Genomic DNA, 21390 nt, shown 5'->3' with positions numbered 1-21390 from the left:
CTAACATTCTGTGGGGAGGCTAGGGAAAAAAAAAAAAGCTGATAGCTTTTGGCCCAAGAGCAGCTGAGGCAAAGTTGCTCCTGAAAAGTATTTGGCCACAACTGGAACGAAAGCTGAATGTGGTGCCACGCTCTGGGTTATGTGGCTATGGAAATCCTGACCTTACACCAGGTACTCTGAAGCTGCAATTTACCACCCTATGAAAGCATGGCTTCTGACTCCTGCAGCTACTGCCAAACCTCCCAACTCACTTATACCCAGTTTTTTTTTCTTTTCCCAATACTGCCTAAGACATTTATCCATTCCTGAAATACAGGTGAATGAAATGGTATTTTCATTTGGCAGTTGACAGGAAAATGAGAAAGCTGCTCAATAACAGCTCCCCACCAGTATGGCAGCTTCTTACTGGAGTCCCAGAAAAACCCATCAGTGACACTCACACTCTGCTAAGGTAAAAGCACAATCATGAACATGTTTTAACTCCTGTTAAAATTTGAAACTTTTAAAAACATGTCCTAACTTGCCACACATAGTTGGGACACAAATGTATTTTAACTTGTTTGCTGGCAAATGCACTAAAATGCAACACGCCCTGTCAACACTGAGAATCTGAAAACACGATAATTAAAAGTTTTCACTGACACCTTTTTTTTTTGTTAATCCACCTTTATCCTCGTCCAGACAAGCCTTTAAAGAAAGTGAATCTACAAGTGGTTTTGGGAGCAGGAATCCAATGTTTACAGAATTCCTGAAACAGTGTGTGCTTTCTAGTGTTCACACTGTGACTCTCTCCTGGGTGACCTGAGCTCTGAAGAGGTTCTGGGGAACCTCCTTGGGTCCTGGGATGCGCAGAGATCTTTCCTGTGTGCAGAGACAGCAGCAAGCAAACTAAAAAATGATAATAAAATTTTACTCTGAGATGTATTATTCGCTATATGTTCATCTACCACAAGTCCTTTCTTCTCTTGTCCTGGTCCTTATAGAGAAACAGTGTTTCTATATAATAGACAAGAATAGGACAGAAAACATCGTTTTTTCACAGGAACTTTCAAACTGGGACAGTTCTGGTAACAGGGGAACAGAATAATATGAGGTAAATAATGTTAAAAGTTTCAAAACTAAATTCAGATATGCAGAATTGTTGCATCTTTTCCAGTTTCTTAAAGATGAGTATTTCATGGTGTCTGAGTCTGTGCTGAGATTTCCTACTGACACATCACTTCAGTTTCTTCCAGCTTTACTCCAGTTTGGTGAAAGGCTATAAAAAGCTTTTAACCTTTATGTCACTCACAACCATTACAAGTCCTTTACTAATATTTGCCAAGCTTTTATTAACTGAATACATTCAACAATGTTTGTTAAATAGGATCCAGACTGTTTGAATGTCCAGTGTGCTGGGAAACTGAAAGCTTAACAGAGCTTATATATTTTAAAAGTATCATACAGCTGGTCTCTATCACAGCTAATAAAAAAATATCCATCAACCAACTGGATAACTGGCGTCAAGTAATGAGGCTGGTTTCTTCTGGGAAGAAAAAAATCCCCAAAGTAAAATCAAGAATAAGAAAACCGACATCAAACCCAACCCAGCCCAACCCAATCAAAGATTTCTTAGATGATACAAAAGCAAAAATGCTCTATGTAAATCCCAAGCCCCTCCCTTAAGGGCAATCACAGCAAGACACAATAACTAACAACAGGGAAGGTGTGAGTATACCCCTAAAAGAGTGGTCCGTGCTGTGTGCTGATTCTTCTTTGAAGAACACCATTTCAGCAACAAAGAAAGGGCATCAGGGCACCATTGCGTTAAGCAGGGTGTGGACAAAAAAAATAGAGATAGTGGGGAGTTGTAAACACTTTACAACCTTCAGTTCTAAGGACAAATACTGCTGCACTGTAGTCACAGCTTTACACAGGGTAAGGCAATGCAGCAGTAGTGCTTCCCTCCATTCCTGTGCTCTGGCCCTACAGCTCCACTCCCTCCATTGTGTGTGCCCTGGCTTTCCTCTGACCTCCTGATAAGTCATTTTGGAGAGTTAAACCAACAGAAAAATATTCTTTCTCTCTTCCCCAATACCTTTCCTCCACTCTCCTCCCCCCACAACCCTTCCCCACCCCCCATCTTTTTGAGCAGGGAAGGGGCAATTTCCTGCTGGTTTAGCTTCTTGCTACCCTTGGTGTGGCCAGACATGTTGCAGTGATGACAAGCAGGTGATAACCTGATTGAGCATGGAGTTAAGCTTCAGTTCCATTGACATTTGCTTCAACAGCCTCACACAATCCTCCTTCTCTGCAACTTGTGCTTGCTTCCAGTTTCCTGATTCTCTCTCAATTCTTCTGGAAAGAGTGATCTAAGTGAAAAATGCCTGATGAGCAGGTATCTTTTAGAATGGCATTGATAGGTGATGTCTCATCATGTTTCATTGAAAGACCACTTGTGCTTTAATGATGACTACTTTGTGTTGTGTGGCTACAGCCAGCCTGGTTTTTATGAATTCCAGCTAGATTTGGAGGGGACAGGAGTTACATAAGAGTAGAATAATGTAAATTTATGCTGAAAAGTGTCACAGAATGTGAAATGAAACTGATGGACCCAGCTAAACAGAAGTCTGTCTAAAATAGGAAATAGGAAGCATTTGAGCTAGACTCAGAGATTTAGATTCCCGGCATTTAGTTGTTGTGAATTGAAACTGATTTAGGGTTAAATCAAACAAGGGCTTGGGGTTGTGGAATTAACAGCCTCCACATCAAGTGCCTAGGCTCTCTGTAGGGCTCAGGCTATGGGGAGAAAGCCAAGTGCCAAAGTCTGTAATTTGCCCAGCTGGCAGGTAGAGGCTGGTACCCTAAGTCTGGTTTTATGATTCTCACTGCCTGAAAAAACACACTGCAGCCACAAGGTACAAAAGGCTAAGCCAGTACAAGTTGCTGTTGTTGAGTTGTTGTTTTTGTTGTTACACTCAGCTCAGAAAGGCTGTTTGTTTCCGGTAGCTGGAATAAACATTATAGAGTGCATCCCAGTCAGCTTGGCAGAAATGTATGTGACATGCACTGTCTGGCATGCTAGTAGGGCACAGATTTTATACCAGTGGTGATGTAATCCCCAGCTATACAGAAATACATCACAAATAGGAAATACAAAGCATTTGTGCCTGTCTCAGAGACTTGGATTCCTTGTACTCGGTTGTACAGAAGTGTATCCCTTTACTTGGAAGCCAGCATTCTGACCTCTTCCCTGCCGTGAGGTGCTTTTGCCCCTTTCAAAGCTTAAGAGGCAGTCCCTTTTCATCCAGGAAGCATGGCTTTAATTCCCACCTAAGAGAATTTGAATCCCTTCATTTACCTCCCTCTGCTTTTCCCATGAAGTTCTAGGATGAGAAAATGTGAGCACAAATGTTTCCATTTTCTCTCGCTGAAGCTGTTCAGCAAAGGAATTAAGAGTTACTCTTTGGCATGGAGAATTACATAGTAATTGCTCCAAAACCTGAGCATGATTCTGCAGTCTAATTACTTTGCAGGCCTGCCTGGGAGTGGGAGACAGCTTGCCTCTGGTCCTTACTCTTCAGAAAGTGTAACTGTTTTTTAGTTTCTAGCTCTTAGGGCAAGCAAGGACTGGCCCTCATGGTCCAGTGTTAGCAGTTTGACCCAATGACTTCAATATGCAGTCATTATCCTGTTTTGTCTCATTGTTCAGCCTACAAATAAGATTTTTTTTTTTTTTTTTTTTTTTGCAAAGTGGAGCACTGAGCAGAGAGCTGGTATGCCCTGGCACGGTCATGTTTCCAGCCAGACAGGTCAGCTGCACAGCTTAGAGTAAAGAGAGATCTGCATGCCATAGCCCCTCCCCTCACATGTGACAAGATGCCCTTCACACGCAGATAGGTCAATGTCCAAACAAACTTCAATTGCTCTGGACATCACACATGCAGAGATCTCCTCTGTGTTTCCCTAGGGAAGGCCTTTGAGCAGCTGCTTCTGAAGCGCTTTGGAGAAAGGACAGCCAAGGTAAGAAATGGTCCCTTGGTTGGACACCTCTGGGGACACACCTTGCCTCTCGTGTCTCCTGGCATTTTGAACAGCAGTGGCAGAACATGCTTTAAAGCTACAGGTCCTGGGTCCAGTCTGATGAATTCAGCAACTTACTGATGGCTTTAAATTTTCAGTTTGAGTTAGGACAACCAAAATTCATCTGTGCCTTTTTGTATTCAGCTGCAGTTTATAAACCATCCACAGAGAGAGAGCTGACTTTTAGACTTTCAGATCTTTCATCTTTTTTTTTTGTCACAATGAATGATTTAGACTATTCAGAGTATCATTCTGATATTACATACCCACCACATTTATTTTATATTATGACTAAACGTTTTCATATTAGAAAATGTTTATTTTATGTGCATTATATGTTTTAGCACCTTGCTTTTCATTGTAATTGTGTGTAGTTCCAGGAACCAGACTACAGAAAGGTTATAAAACTATTAAAGGACATCCAGAGGAGAACCATGAAGATGGTGAAGAGCCTTGAGGGGAAGCCATGCAGGGAGTGGCTGAGATCACTTGGCCTGTTCAGCCTGGAGGAGACTGAGGAGAGACTTGATGGCTGTCTACAACTTCCTCACAAGAAGTAGAGGGGCAGCTACACTGATCTCTTCTCTGTGGTGACCAGTGAAAATGACCCAAGAGAATGTCCTGAAATTGTGTCAGGGGACATTTAGGTTGGATATTAGGAAATTACCTTGTGGGTAGCTGGGAACTGCAGCAGTGTGATTCTTGGGGTGCAGGCCTAGGACTTGGATTCTGTGATCCTGGTGAGTCCCTTCCAACTCAGGGTCTTTTATGATTCTGTGTAACCTGTGGAAAAGATTAAGTTCATACTCATGTCTACAAAATGGTAGAAGAGTTCACCTTATACAATGAGTTCACTTGTCTTTGGGAGTATGGAAATGTAGGATGACAGCCACCTTTTTAAGTGTAATAAGTAATAAAAACTACAGTTTGCATGTTGAGGGGGTTGATACAGCCTCCTTATGTAAGAAATGGGTAATAAAGGGGAAAATTTATACAACAAAATTCTAAAGCCACTATTTTTGTTTTTAAGAGTGGCTTTAGAATTTTGTTGCATAAATATTCCTTAAGCCATGTACTGATTTTTGAACATGTAGGGACTGAAAGATCATTTTTTATCACCAGTATTACAAGAAACCACAGTCTGGGCTGCAGGCTTCAAGGCAGTAAATTAAGGATTGTTAAAACAAATGGGCTAATGATTACAAATTCATCTGTTTGATTTAGAAAAGCACAAATATATATATATATATATATATATATATATATATATACACACACACACACACACACACACACACATATATATATATATATATATATATATATTGCAAGAGACAGGAGGGATTCTCAGTGAAATAACTGGTTAAAGAGTGGGGCATTTGTGTCCATATTCCTGCCAGGAGTTAGTGGTGAAATAGCTAGTTTAAGATGGGGGCATTTTTGTCCATATTTCTACCCTGCCTCTGTGATTGGGGTAAGTCTCTGTAGGTATATCTGCCCTGCAGCCCAGGGTACTGGGTTGGGGCACTAGCTGTAGTACAGCTTGTTGTGGATATTGGAAGCAGACATGGATATAAGCTTAGATGAATTGGCTTCAATTCTTGCTAAAGAACGTTTTTCTGCCTTGAACTCTTTGAGTCTATGGTGCCAAACACACATCCCTTGTACCCAAGCTTCTGTGAAGCCGCTGTCAAGCAAAGGCAGCAGGAGGGCTGTGTGGATGGGCAGGTATCTCCTGACTAAGCTCAGACTGTAAAAGGAAGAAGGCGAGAGGCAGAAGCAGGAACAATGCAGACACAGAGTGCCATGATGTAATTAGGAAAGCTAAGTCTCACCTACAGTTAAGCCTGATATGGGATCAGAGGGGTTGCTACAAGCATACCAGCAGCAAAAGGAAGATCAGGGATAATGTGGGCCTGCTGCTGAATGAGGGCAGGGACCCTGGTGCCAAGGGATACAGAAAAGATCAAGACAGTGAATGCCTTCTTTACCTCTGTGCTTGCTGCTCAGACCAGCCTGCAGGAACACCAAGACTCTGCAATCAAAAGGAAAGTCTGGGTAATGGAAAACTCACCCTCAGTGGAGGAGGAGCCCATAGAAAGGAACATTTAAACAAACTGAATGTATCCAAGCCCTTGGGAGGCACCCACAGGTGTTAAGGGAGCTGTCTGATGTCACTGCAAGGATACTGTTGGTTATCTTTGAAGAATTTGCAGTGATTAGAGCAGAATCACAAGGACTGGAAAGGAGAAAATATCAATCCTATCAGTGAGAAGGCCAAAAAGAAGGATCTGGTGAACTGTAGGCTAGCCAGCATTCCCTTGGTTGCCAAAGTGAGGCTGTGAAGCCTCCATCCTCAAAAGTCATCTGATTACAGTCCTGGACAACTGGCAGCCCTGTTTGAGCAGGGGGATTGGAGTAAATGATCTCCAGAAATGCTTTCCTATCACAGACACACTGTGATTCTGTGTGATTCAGACTGTGATATTGTTTTCAGTACTGCCTTAGCTATGCTATACTCAATTTAGTTTCAAGTTGAATTTCTGAGATCTTGTGCCTCCATTAAATGGTTTATGGAATGTGGAAATTAATACACCTGCCTATGTGCCTTGGAAGTATAAATACACCAAAGATTGTGAGGTGCTTTCAGTGAACGAGGCATACAAATGCCTTTTGTACACATTTATAGGAAAGAGAAATTTTACAATCTTTTCCCCCTGTACAGTACAAATTACATTAAACTGTGAGAAAACAATATCTGTAATAATGTTCTTGAAACTGGGAACTCAGAAACCGAGTAAATCACAGGTTTAATGTGAACCCCTGCCTTCATAAGTTCCCATGCCTTCTGTGATACTGTGTTGGAGGCTATACAGAGCAGATGAAGCAGTGTCACAGTAATTTTTGTTTATTCCTTTTAAATTATACTTTCTCACACTTTTGTAAGGTCTCCTGTTTCCCCCCATGCAGCTATAAAAGGCTGCCTTCAGTCTGTTTAGGCTCAAGGCACACATGCGGTCTTTTATTGACAAAAGCAGATGGCGATTTCCCCCGCGATGCGCTTCCTTTTCCCGGGCTGGCATGTGAGACACGGAGAGCACACTGGGCTGGAGGACACGCCAGTGTCATACCACAGCACCCCCCAGTGCTCCCCCACAGGGGACAGCCCGGGACCTGGCTGCCCATCAGGCATCTGAGTTACTGGAAACTATTTCACATTTGGCTTAGAGCTATTTTGACAATCTTCAGCTGAATCCTTTATTTCTTCCTTCTTAGCATGTAAATGTCCTTTTTATAGTAGCTATTCTTACAGAATTTATGGTTCTCTTTTCTTAAAGTGTCTCATTCCCAGTTCCCCATTTTTATTTAAGCTAGTCCCTTTTCATTTCCTGGACATACCATGCTAAGCAAAGTATACATTCGAGGGGTGAAATTTTGTGTCTTCCTCCAATTATCTCATTATGCTGGCCTCTATTATTCCCTTTTTTGTCTTCAATGTAGCAATTATGTCCCTTTTGCCATACTGCCTTTCATGCTTATAAGGAACTCTACAAAATGTATTTTATTTTCTTTTGTGTGCTTCCCTAAACCCCTTCTTTGCTTTTACACCTACCAGTGCAAAGAAATGACTGGTTAATCCATTAATTTCTATTTTTCCACCTTGGATTTATTGGTTGTTATTTTGAGTTTGAAATCTCTGTGGGATCAGGCCTATCTTTGTGGACTGTCATTGCCTTATCAGTTAGCATAAGGACAGAAAAAGTGCAAATTTAAGCCTCTGAGGTGCTTTAATCTTGGCAGTGCCTGAGCAGAGTTCCCCTTTCTGCATTTTACTGAGATTTACTGGGGAGGATGTGCAGCTCAGGCAGTGTGTGGGCATAAAGCCTGTAAAGAGCTTTGGAGCAGCAACTGGCTTGACACAGCACGTGCAAGGAACAATTTATCTTTCATTCCTAGCCCCACATATATCATGGGCACTTTAATTTCTCTTTCTTTACCCCTGCCAGGATTTTCAGATTGCTTTTCATATGGCTATGTTCAGCACTATTTCTTTCAGAATCAATTCAGTTTAAATTTTTCATTCATCTAAAAGAAAAATTTCTGAAATCAACAAATAAAGCATCTGACTCATTTAAATGCTTATGAGCCTAATACTGCATTCATATTACTGAAAAAAAAATAAAGAAATGCTTTCCTTTAAATCTAAATTTTATGAAGCATAATCAGAGGAATTTTGTATTCTTAAGCATTATGAAGTTTGTACCTACAATAGCATTTGCAGTACATTCATGGGTGGTCTGGAAATCTGTGAGCAGAAAGTATGAAGCACCTCCACACTAGTAAAAGCAGGAAAAATTCAAGACAAAAGAGAAATAGGAAAGACATAATTATCACTGAATGTGCAGTTGGACTTCCAGTGCCCAGAGAAAACAGGCAGCATTGAGGTTTTTGAGATCATCTTTCCTTCTCTGCACAGTTGCAGCAGAGAAATGCAAACAGAAATGCAATTCTTGCACGGACTGAGGCTTCTGTGGTGGTGGCAAACAGAAACTCACATTCAGGGAGGCTCAAAATGGAGCTGAGCTTGGCTTAAGCAGACAGACTGAGACCATTCAGACTGCAAAGTTCATTCTTTGTGGAAAGTATGATTTGAGTCTTCACTAATATTAACAATAAAAATACCAAAAGCTATAAATACATGTTATAGTGATATCAAAGTCTTTGAGCAAAGTGTCAGTGGGTTTCTCGGAAGATGCAGATAAGGACGGTTTCTTTCTTTATGAGTTCATCAATCCCTATGTAGAGCAGAGACCAGTCTTTGAAAGGTTTTATATCTCATCTCTCATACCTCACACCTCATTTATAGCCCCTTTATAGAGGACAGAGCATAGGGTGATTCCTGCTCTCCTCCACTCTGCATGCAGGACCCCATTTCCTGTCACCTAAAGATCCAAAGGTGATGTTACACATGGAGGAACTCTACCCTTCCTTGGCACTTGCCTGAGGGGAAAGAGGAGCATGGCTGGTGGGGGTGAAGAAAGGCTCAGGAGCTGAGGTGAGTTTGGACTTGGCCAGGAGAGCATAGGGGCAGGGCACTCATGTCCCAGACACTCAGCTTTGTGGCGGTGACAGCACAAAGGCTGCAATGTCATTGTCCTTTGACACTGTCATCAGTGAGCGCAGCTATGCTGCCCCTCACCCTGCTGGTCATTGTCCCAGGAAAGGAAGTTTGCTCTGGTCTGTGCTGTCAGGTTGTGCTTCTAAGCAGATGATTGTATCTTGAAAAGGCATTGTGTAAGATTAGAAAAAGCCAGTCTGTCTGAAAGGTTTCGGGGGGGGGAGGTTTTGGCACCACAGTACACAAGACTGAGACGTGATTATGTTATCTACCTGCTTGTCATCAGATATACACAGAGCATCTACTGCCTGGCCAGCAAAAGGGCCCAAAGAGGAGGGAGGCTGACCACACCTTTCTCCAAGTCATGGATTCCCATTATCTTTTTCTGCCAAGCCAAGACAGGAAATGCAGTTTGTGTTTGTCTGGGTTTCAGTAAAGACTGGTGACACAAGACCGTAGTTTCCAGCAATTTCTAGGACTGGAGAAGTGCTTGGGACAGGAGATTACACTCACTCTGTAGGAAGTGCACATCATGGAGGGGTTAGGTCCCTCCTGAAGTGTTTCTAGCAGTGCTGTTCTGAAACCCTGGCTGGGGGAGCTCCAGCCCATTGCCAAGGAGCATGGCCCTGTGTCCATGGGCGGAGAGCAGGGATTGCCAATAAATGATTAGTGGAGCACAAGGGCCTGAGCCCCAGAACAAAATATGGGCTTTTCACAAATTGTGTCTCTATGTATCGTAATGTAATGAGTTTCTTCTCTTCTTATGCTTCAAGGTCTGGGGCAAATCATCCTTCTTCTTTCTTTTCCTCAAATCTTCATGAGGAGCCCCACTGAGATATCACCAAGTCTGATGAGGGAATGAAGAAAATGTGGTGGTTTTATTTTTATATCTATATTTACTTTCTTTTTGGTTTATTTGGAAGTCTCTCTATATAGAAATACTTTCAAATGTAATTTGCTTCCTTGGGTGAAATTCATTTCCAGCTCTGCAGAAATGCTGTACAAATGTGGTGCTCTCACAGTTGTTTTTGAGCAGTTATCAGAGTTTTCAGGAAAGGTAGCAAAATATAAATCAAGAGAAGCATGCTGACTGGTATTTCTGAATTTTTTTAGTAATTGATGATAGACTGTGGGTTCAATTAGATTTGGAGGGAGTTTTCAAAACACATTTTTTTTCCCTTCAAATTTTATATTTCAAAACACAAATCTGTATACAGCACAAGTACATCTACACACAAATATATCTGTCATGCATCAGCTCACTCTTCAATTCGTCATACAAAAGCCTTTACAAGAATCACAAGGTTGCTGAAGACAAACAGAGATAAGAGCAACTCAAGTTCTGATTTTAATTCTGCTTTGCTCAGCATGTGTATTTATATAAGTCAACTGTATCTGAGATTTCTGAGAGGCATCCTGGGTAAAATCAGTACACATTTTAAGTTACTCTTACACTTCATTAACAAAGTCATAATTTGGTATTTACAAGATCTTAACCACTGAGGCAGCAGATGTATAAGATTAGGAGAAAATGTGAAAGGTAAGGTGTTGAAGTACTTAAATCACCACCATATTTGGGTTTTTGTGAAACAGAAAATCAAATCAGCTCTGATTTCCAAAGGATTTATGGAAAACCTCATTGACAGCTGCATTTGCAGGTTGCACTATGCTTTTATTAGCTCTATTAATGATGTTAGGGAGATATATATTGTTCTCTTCTAACAGCTTTCACAGTGTTGGTAACTAAAGTGCTTTGCTTTCCGCCTAATATTGGTGATAATTAATCACAAAGAACACATGGTAATGGTATAGATCTGCTTTTCTGAAAATTGTTTTGTAACCAGGTCCAACAGCACTGTGGAAGACCTGTCATCCTCTGTGCTAGTACCCCTGCCTTGTTGCAGATATTAACAAAGATAATAATCATGATTAAAGTAGCAAGGCCAACAAAGTAAGGTTTTTCAGGGTGCTAGCCAAATGTTGAATAGTAGGTGGATCCACCTGAGCCCAAGGTTTACAGAGAGACAAGAAATGGGGAAGGAGGCATAGCAGCAGAAGCAGGAACAATCAAAAAAAGCATTCCCCTTCTCAGTGGGTGAGGAAAGGGTAATTTGTCAGGGAGGAGGACACTCTAGGAGAATGGAAGTGCAGGGAAGGCTGGGAGGAGGATGAGGAGCTCTGTGAAGCTGGCGAGATCAGCCAGGAGCAGAGCAAGCCTCCAATCCACACAGCATAAAATAAGGAAAACATCCAAAGCTGCAAATGTCCAGTGCTCCCTGAGTGGGCTCCTATTATTCCTGTTATCTGTCAGCTGCTGTCTCCTTTCTTTGCAACTCTTCCTCAAAGCCATATGGAAGCAGGATTAAGGTGGGTGGAAAGTACCACCTTTCTCCTCATAACCTCAAAGCCAGGGGATCTCCTCAGAATGGCTTGGGGCCTGGCATTACAGCCACCATCTGTTAACTGCTCCTCTTCTATACTGTGGCCACGGTGGTGGTGAAGGGCCCCAGACAAGGTGCAGACAAGGTTCACTGTCTGTAAATGTAGTTGAGAGTAGCTATGGGAGCTTGGCAGAGGAGGCAAAGAAAATATCCTCACTCTCTCTCTGTGCATGAAAAAACAAAAGGGTCAAATTGTTTCCCTGATATCATGCAAAAATGACAGCAGAAAGGGGAGAGCAAATCTTACTTTTCCTGAGCCCAGCACTACACTGCAAATCTGGAACCCCTGCAGGCCTGATAGAGGCAAAAAGGAAGGCAAAGAAACAGGAAAAAGGATTAGAAAAGACAGGACATACTGGCTCATGGCTGCTCATATGCACTGCCTTAATTGAAGTTAGCTTTTACACAGAAGCACTGCAAATGGTTTGGAATTCAAATCTGAAATGAAAATATTGGCAGAAGTGCAGACTGGGACTGTAGTTTATGTTCTCTTTTTAGGATCTGTAGCACAGTATCTGAGAGCCTTGTGATTGTCAGCAGATTCTATTCTCACAAAATGATAGAGAGGAAGGAAAGTTTTCTACCTGGGTTGGGGAGGCAGAATTTAGGCAGACAACTGAAAAAACATATTATTTTGGGTCCTTCAGGAAAAATGAAACTGGTTTTAGCTGTAGAGCAAAAGCTTTATAAGTTTCAATCTATATTCCTAAATCCATTAAGTCACCTTTTCTAAATTAGATTTTTATGAATCTGAAGTTTACTGCACACTCTATGTTTATATTGCTCTCTGAGAGAGCAGCATGGCTCTGTACCTGTGATGGGTCTTCCTTGGGGAGTTTATTGGGAGCCTTTTCAATAGAATCATGAGGAAAGGTGTGGGCCTGCTACAGGGGTAGGGAGCTTGAGGACAGTGAAATTGAAAGAATTTCATTTGCTCACCAGCCGCAGGAGTATTTGGCCTTATAAGCAACCTTGGAAAGCTGTGAGGAGGTGGAGGAATGCACATTTGGTGCTGAAGGAAGTATTAGGATGGTGCTAATGAGCATTAGGAGGGGAAGATTCAAGATACAGCCTCTTAAAGTTTTCATTCTGGGCAATAGATGTGATGGGAAGTGGATATGATTGGTCCCAATGACATCCCTGTTTCCCCTTTCTCCTGAGCAGCGCCTTGGACATCATCATGACATATTCTCTTTGGTTTTAGCAATTGCTTTTGGGACCCCTTGAATCAAGAAACTGATGTAAAGGCTAGGATCCTGGAATCTCTTCCACAGGCCTCTCACAGCTCATTTGGGAGAAATTTCAATCCTTTACCACATATTTACCTTGTGCTTTGTCCCAAGATAGAACTTAGGATGCATTTTCTGTGTTTGAATGTAATGATATATGCTTTTGAAATCTTGTTTATTATTGCCTTTTCCACTCATACTGAGTCATAGGAGAGTTATTCAGTTTCTTCCCTGTCCATCTCCCCCTCCTGACTCAAGAACAAAGCAAATCCCTGCATATGGGTCCTGCTGCTTATGAATGCAGTTTTCCTGAGGCCTCAGTCAGTGCAGCATTTCAAGGCTTAGATCTGCATTTCCCAAGTCAGGGCTCAGAATCCCAGCTAGAATCTAGGTGGTTACTAATGCATCCATTAACCTGAAAGAAACTCATATGAGTCCCTTCTATGTCTATTCTTATACCTAGTTTATATCTGATAGATCTGTAAGACAGCCTGCAGCTGATGCTCATTTGAGCACTGCAGGCTTAAATACCAGCAGAAATCTGTGACAACCTGGAAGAAAAGACAGGATATTGTTTGGACAATAAATAAACCAGTTATTTGTATTTCCTTACTTATACTTTAGAGCATAATGTCGAGGTCGAACTTCAATCATCAGTTGCTCAATGACCACGTGGTTAAGTTTATATTGTGTTTATTGCCAAATTAGAAAGAGTATCCTATTGTGCTAAACCTTGCAAATTCTATCTGCCTTATCACTGCAGGATCATGTTGGGTCCTGTTAGCTGGTATCACAACAGCAGCTTTGTTTTTGTAACGCTACACTTGAATGTTCAACATAATGAATACACTCCTACAGCTGGTTTACACCAGGATTGTTGACATTTTCACAATGCATTTTTTTAGATATGTGCCTGTGCATAAACAGTCAACATAACCTAGAAGAACCTGAAACTCCCATCTGGATGTTGTATTTAGGTCTCATATGCAGAATTTTTTGTTTCTAAGATACTCTATCAAAACTCTTGCATTTTTAATTTTGATTTTCACCTACTTTATTAGCTTCCAAAGAGCCTCCCAAATTATCAGTCACATTTCTCAGTTTCTCTGCTCCACAAAGCACAATTCTCCATGTTAAAATATTTTGATTTTTCTCTCTTGTTTTGGTCTGATGATCTGATGGTCCCTGGCAACGGAATAAACATGGTAAGCTCTCAGATATTTGCTTCCATCATCAGAGGAGCCAGGCTTTGGTATTAATTACTTTTCAGGGTCACATATTCATGCATAGAACTGAAAGCATCTAATCACAACTATCTTCTCCTCTCAGAACCATAGCTATCTTCAAACAACATCTATTAATAACTAAACCAGGACACTGCCACTATAACTGATGCAGTACACTCAAGTATAATCAGTTGTTACCACAGAAAGTAATACACAGTAATATATTTTTTTGTTAAGCTCCAGAATATAAATGTACAGGGGCAAAGACATAAAGCGGTCATGCTGGTGCTTGGATAATATGAGCTGCAAAGCAAATGAGCAGGGCAGAGTCAGTGTCTACACTCAGAGTTTTGAGTCTCTAGTTGTGACAGCATTCACACAGAAGCTGCTTTACAGATTAGGGAATTGTTTTCAATTAAGTCCTTGTTCTCAGCACTGCCTACCTAACCCTGCTAACCTTGCGTTAGAAAACACAGTAGTAGAATGGTGAGCCTGTATAAGTCTTATCCAAAATTCATCTTCTGTCTCTTTGTGCCCAGCAGAACTGAAATACAGAGAGTTGTAAGGCAAACCAGACTACTGTGTCTAAGAAAAACAAGAGATACAAATCACCAATCCTTATGGATATAAACTGTATAATGTCACAGCATAGCTGTCACTAACAGATATTACATTTGAAGAGACGTAATTGTAAATTTTGGCAAGAGTTATTTTTCATTTGAAAATGAAATTTTGAATCCAAATTTTTTTCCCACTGAAGTACTTGTTTTGACTTCAAACAGAGTAACTTTCCACCTCAGGATGAAATTTATCATCAGAATGAAAGTGAGATAGAGGATGAGGATGGAAATTCATATTGATTGGGATGACTCTTTGGTACCAACCAAACCAGATATTTTTGTCAGAGGAAAATCTTACCCTATGTAGCCTGCAGCATCATAACTTAGATGTGTAGTGCTGGAAGACTAAATTTTTGTATGCCAAATCTATTGTGGGGTGCCTTTTAATTTCTCTCAGTCTCTCCTTTTGTACCTACTCCACTCTATAATGAATTTTGTATTTATAGGTAGAAAATGACAAGTAATTGAAATCTAAAAAAACTTTAACTGATGGTAAAACTTTTATCAATCTGAATGGTAACAGTAACTTAGTGCTTAGTTTTACAGTAAATATGCACAAAATTGCCTGTTAGTGCCCTGTGAAAGGTCAGCATTTGTCAAACTGAATTTAATGTGCACCAATACATTTCCAAAATAATCCTTTCCATTGTAGAGGCTGTTCCTCAACATGTTGTTCTCCTCTGTTTTTTTCAGCAATATCTCATGTGATTTTACTGTTCTGTCACTAGTTCATTGCTGGTTTTTTGCTGGTACCCATTTCAGGAAGCAGGTACAAGCAGTTTCAAGCAAATCTGCTGAGAGAAAATGAGGTGGCCAGAGGACTTTAGTCTGGTGGGAAAAGCCATGAGGAAATGGGTAAATAACTCTGGTTTTTCATAAGGTCTTCATTGTCAACCTATGTATCATGAAGGATTTTATTATCTAAGTGTACTGGCAGAAATGAAGCCATCAACCCACAGCTTGGTCCGTTATCACTGTGTTTTTTAGAAGATGCATTCTAAAACATGACAAGCAATTACATTGTGGGATTTCTTGTCCCTTTGTCTTCCTTAATGGAGAAGCATACTTTGGGGTGGGAGAGACATATCCAAGACCTAATGGGTAAAATGAAGACTTTCTGAATGGCAAATTTTTGGCATGCTTAAAAAACAGTTACCTGGGCCAAAAGAAGTTTGACAGAAAAACTCTGAACTGAAGCATCATGCAAAGTCAATTAAAAATGCTGAAAACTCACTGTAGTCTTCCCTTCTCTCTTCTGTTGCTAAAGCTGAGCTACTAGCTGCCATGGAGTTCTTTTCTTGCCAAAAAAGTCTTAAAAAGATGAAACTTTGGATATGCTGAGGGGACTGGGAGGAGATGGTGAAATATGGCCGTGGGTGGAGATATCTAAGAAATGTGTGACTATACAGGCGATCTTTACATGTTAAAAAAACAATTGTAACCAAAGAAATAAACTTTACCGCAAGCTTAGGAAAAAAAAAAAAAAAAAAGGAAAAATAAGTACAAGAATGCTGTCAAGATCCTGGCAGCCATAAAGAAAGAATGAAATGTTTATTCATATGGGTCTATGTATTGAAAAAAGCATAAAATGTTGCCCTCTGAGGATGACAGCTTAGACATAAACTGCAATAGGACTTGTGACGTGATTAAAGAAGAGTGCATACCTCTGAGGATAGTAAAGAACTGATTCCCTTAAACATTGTGCAAGCTTTAAAATCAGTGTCTTGGACAGCATCCTAGGAAGATATCCAGCTACAGTAAATCAGGAAGAAGTGGCTAAAGTGCCTGGGGACTTTAATTCCTACTATAATTGTATTTGAAAAATTTACCCTGAAAGGCTTTGCACAGAAGATAGTGGCAGAAAAATGTTGTAGTTTAAAAAGAAAAAAAGTCAAGTATTTATGTCACTGAAAAAAGATCACACACGTCCCTGCTTGAAATTCTAGGCTATGGACCTACAGTCAATGGAATTGCTATTCAGGTGTCACTGTCCACAAGCACTCTGACAAGGCTTATTTGCAGTACCTGCTCTAGGGAGTATACCTGATGGAGTTATTTTACAGTCCCTCTAAAGGGTTAAAAAGAAATCCAAATGTCAGAAGAGGGAGCTCAGATGTAGTTGAAAAGAGAGTGGTGGAGATTAATATTCAACCTCTGCCCTTGACAAGTCTCTAAGGCTTGGCAGTTTCTCACTAGAAGTCTATAAAATGCTTAGGCATGATTGCTACACTTTGGGAAGAGCCAAATTCCTGAATTCTCTGAAGGGGAAAAAAAAAAAGAAATTATGTTCATTGTATATACTTCACTCCCATGAGAAGGTTACCAAGTTGTTTGTATATCAACCCATCTCACTTCCTACAGTTGGCAATAAAGCCCTCACCAAAATTTTGGCAAGCAAATAAGAAAATGTTCTGCCAGACACCATTAATACAGATCAATCTGGTTTTCCTTTGCGTGAACCAGAAGATTATTTTCCTGAGGTAAATATCTAACAGTTTTTACCTCAAAGGCTTTTTTTTTAAAGTCCTGTTGCATGCCAAAAAATCTAGGATAATTCATAGATGCATGGAGTTTAAGGCCAGAAGGGATGGTTAAAGCATCTACTCTGACCCTGACCTCCTGTGCATTTCAGAGTGGTAAATTCCACCCAGTTACCCATGTACTGTGCTCTTTAATTGATGTTTGGTAAAAGCACTTCCTCAGAAAGTTTGTCAATCTTGATTTGGAGACATCAAGAAAATAAAATCTGCTGTTTCCTTGGCAGTTTCCCCCCACATCATTAATTAATTACTTTGACAGTGATTAAAAATAAAAAGGTCTTTTCCTTTACAGGTTGAATTTTTTTGACTTCGGCTTTCAGCCACTGATTCTTGGTACATTCCTCTCCAGCAGATTAAACATCTTTTTAGCATTATCTCCTTGTGAAGGAACTTATTCACCTCTTTGTTGAACTAAATAAATTGGATTTCTGAAGTTTCTCAATGCAAAACAATTTCTTTGGTCCTCAAACAAATTTTGTTTTTATTTTCAGTATCTTCTCCAATATTAACAATACCTATGAAGCTTGAATAAATTACTATTTTCTTGAATACTGAACACAGAGGTAAAAATTGTCCTTTCTAGTCTTATTCACAGCGCTTCTTTTGATAAAAAGTGGGATAGCTTTATTCAGAGTGTTTTCTGACATTATCACAGTGTAAATCAAAGGCCATGAGGCAGGCTGGAGAGGGGAAGTTGTAAATAGGACACAATTCTTCAGGTAGGGCCATTGACCACCAGAAGACACAGTCAGAGAGAAGTCAGCTTTCTGCTTGGTGATTTATCACAATTAAGCCTTGAGATCTTTCTGGAAGAAAGTATTCACTCACTCAGGGAGTCATTTAGAAACCTAAATTTGAAGGATGTTGGCCTCTGTGGGAGAGCAAAGAGGTTACTCTGCTCCAGTCCCTAACGTGGGGGTTTGTGCAGGCTCAGGTGTGCGCCAGAGCCAGTGCACCTGAAGGAGCTGGGCTGGGTCTCCAGCAGAGGAGTCACACGTGTGTGATCACTGCCCAACCCCAGCATTTGGATCCGCTCAGCCAAGCCGTGAAAATCTAGTTTTGGTGACCACAACCACTTGATCCAACTTGTTTATGGAATTTCAGTCTTAACTGTAAGCCAATTGCAGTTTGGTTTTGAAAATTCAACCTTCAGTGATATAAACAAAGCAGATGCCAAGGGAATATCTAGAAACTCCTAACAGAGCAAGACTCCTAGAATGTGAAGCACCATTCCAGTTAAACTTGCTGGAAATACAGATTTCAGTCCAACTTTTCACAAAGCTCAGACACGTTCAGAGCTGAGGTTTACTTTTATGATCATCTCAGCCGCCAAGAATATAAAAAAGTGAGGAAGTTATTCCATGCAACATTCACTGAGGCAGCAGAGCTAATATGAGAAATTCCCATTTATAAGAACTCCCCAGATTTAGCTGCCTATTCACATTCTCAGTTTCTTGCTGTTATGGTTCTGTTTACAGGGCTGTGCAATAAACCACATTAGTGAAATGATCCCGTTAATACAGAAGCAAACAAGCAAGTGCTTGGTTGAAGGACAGGAGAAAGTGGGACTCTCTTAATTTAATTTAATTTACATAAGGACAGAACAGAACAACCACAGCAACAAAAATATTTTAAGCATCCTCTCTGGATGCTATAAAAAATAAAAGTAATTCCGAGTATTTCAGAGGATATTCTGTCACTGTAGCCCTGGAATATGGTACTACAGAAGAAGAGACAGTAAAACACTGCATGGGGACCGAAATTAATTTGACAGGAAGATGAGAACTGAAAAAAAGCAGTAAACTCTCTTTCTACTAGAGAAACAATAATGTGTAATAACACATTATGTAAAGGACCAGAAATAGGTTCAAAACTTTGCAGTCAGTAAAGTCTCTAAAACCTTTTTTTTCAAGGTAGATTTATTGCACAAGAGAAAATTATTCAGATGCTAGAAAATTATATCCTAATTATGCTAAAATTTGAGGCAGGTGGTAGAATCAGTTTTAATAATAAATTGGGACTTTCTTCTCAAAGTACCCAGCAAATTTCCTTGGAAAAGGCCAGATTACAGAGTAGCACATGTTCTGACTGACATTTCCCCAAGATGGTAAGTGGGGGTAGGAAAATATGAGTTCTTTACGGGATGGGGAGTATCTAATCTTGGATTACATATTAGGAAGAAATTATTTGCTGTGAGAGTGATGAGGCACTGGAAAAGGTTCCCCATAGAAGTTGTGGATGACCCATTTCTGGAAGTGTTTAAGACCAGATTGGATGGGCCTTTGAGCAGTCTGGTCTAGTGGAAGGCATCCATAGCCATGGTGAGGGGGCTGGAGTCAGATGACTTTTAAGATCCCTTCCAACCAAAACCATTCTATGAGTCTAAGTACAAAGTGCCTAAACAGATTCATTTGTCTTACTTACTCCAGGGCCTTTCTTATCCACTTTTTTGTTGCTCCTGATAAATTTCCTTAAAACCTAAACAACACATCATAAATACCTGACATATATACATATGCTTTAATATGTACACATAAGCACACAGAAACATGCATACACATATATGGGGTTTTCTTTTTTGGGTCATGAAGCCTGAAGGTGGAAATGTTACAATATTTTTCCTCCTTTGAACAAGTTTCTCACTGCCTCTTTTGTTCAAAGGTCTTTCTTTGTGGTGTGCTTCTATAAGAGGGGATATTTTTGGTCTTCAGATGATCAGTGGTGGAAAAATTTCCTCAACGTGGCCCTTGGGGATCACTCCTCTATGGTAACCCTTATGCTTTATTCTTCCTTTTCTGGGGGATCCTCTGGACCCATGTCTGGCTTCCGGGAGTTCCCCAGCATGGAGGAGTATCCTGGTTTCTGCTCTCCCTTGCCGTGGTCACTCAGGTTTCCCTCCATGCTGGTGCCTGCTCTCTACACCTCTTTCATTTCAGAGTGTCTCCTCAAGGAGACAAATGGGATTGCTGAGGCATGGTATTTGACCAAATTGACCAAAGGGATCACACTTCCAAAGAAAGTGGACATGACATAGGGTTAAAAAATTGCTTCTGAGGCTTTGAAAATTTTGTCTAAGTTACTTGCATTTCCCAGCTCCAGAAAGTTATTTATAATGATACTTTGTGGCTGGGCTTAATGTTAAACGATCTTTTTGTGGTATTACTTATCAACTGAGAAAAATAAGCTGGTTTAGAGTACTATTTTCCCATCCTGTGGTACATATTTAAGATAAGTTACATGGATTACATCACAGAAATAGCTAATTCATAGCTCAGATGCTTCCCCATGCATCTATCTTGGCCCATTTTAAAACTTCAGGAAAATTTTGTTCTGCTTTATGCTGTCCTCCAAGATAGGAGCTGTCAGCTTGGGGCTGAGCAGAGGAGATGTGGAAATGTTTCTAATTCCTATTAAAACTGCAGCCATAAAAGAGGAGAGAGAGGGGAGGGGAGGGGAGGGGAGGGGAGGGGAGGAGAGGAGAGGAGAGGAGAGGAGAGGAGAGGAGAGGAGAGGAAGAGGAGAGGAAGGAGGGGAAGGAGAGGAGAGGAGAGGAGAGGAGAGGAGAGAAGAGGAGAGGAGGTATTCTGAGAATCTGAGCCCAGCAGCTGAATACCTGATCATCATCAAACCACACTGCTTAACTCTTCACTGGGCATCATAGCACCAACAAAGAGAACCCTTGTCTTGTGTTTTTTTCCCAGAAGTAGCCAAAGAAGCTGAGATTGGTGTGTCTATATTTAAACCATCCATCACCTCTTCCTTTTCCAACTCTGAAGTAGCTGCCTCTGGTCTGAGTGACAGTGACAGGCTGAGTCACACAGTCAGGGAGGCTGCTATGCCCGGGGCACAGGGAGGGCAAGGGCTGCCACCATGGACTGGAGATTTAATAATTTCTTGAGTCATGCAATCTCCTTTCCTCTTCATGATATCATGCACTGGGTACAGCTGGGAGAGAATGAGAGCAATTTGGTTTCATCCAGATGCTGGAGGGGGAATAGGAGCCTGTAGTGAGGCCAGCCCTTCTCTCTGCCTGGTCTCTTCCCTGCTCTCCAGAGCTGTGGGGACTTCTGTCTCTAAGGGATAAGACAGTATGATGTGAGTTTTAAATCCATCCCACCCTCCTTTTTGTTTTTTTAGAGGAAATGCATACACC

The sequence above is a fragment of the Zonotrichia leucophrys genome, chromosome 3 (genome assembly GCF_028769735.1).
Source record: "Zonotrichia leucophrys gambelii isolate GWCS_2022_RI chromosome 3, RI_Zleu_2.0, whole genome shotgun sequence".
Lineage (NCBI taxonomy): Eukaryota > Metazoa > Chordata > Aves > Passeriformes > Passerellidae > Zonotrichia > Zonotrichia leucophrys.
The sequence above is the reverse complement of the archived record's forward strand: the minus strand, read 5'-3'. Positions refer to the sequence as shown.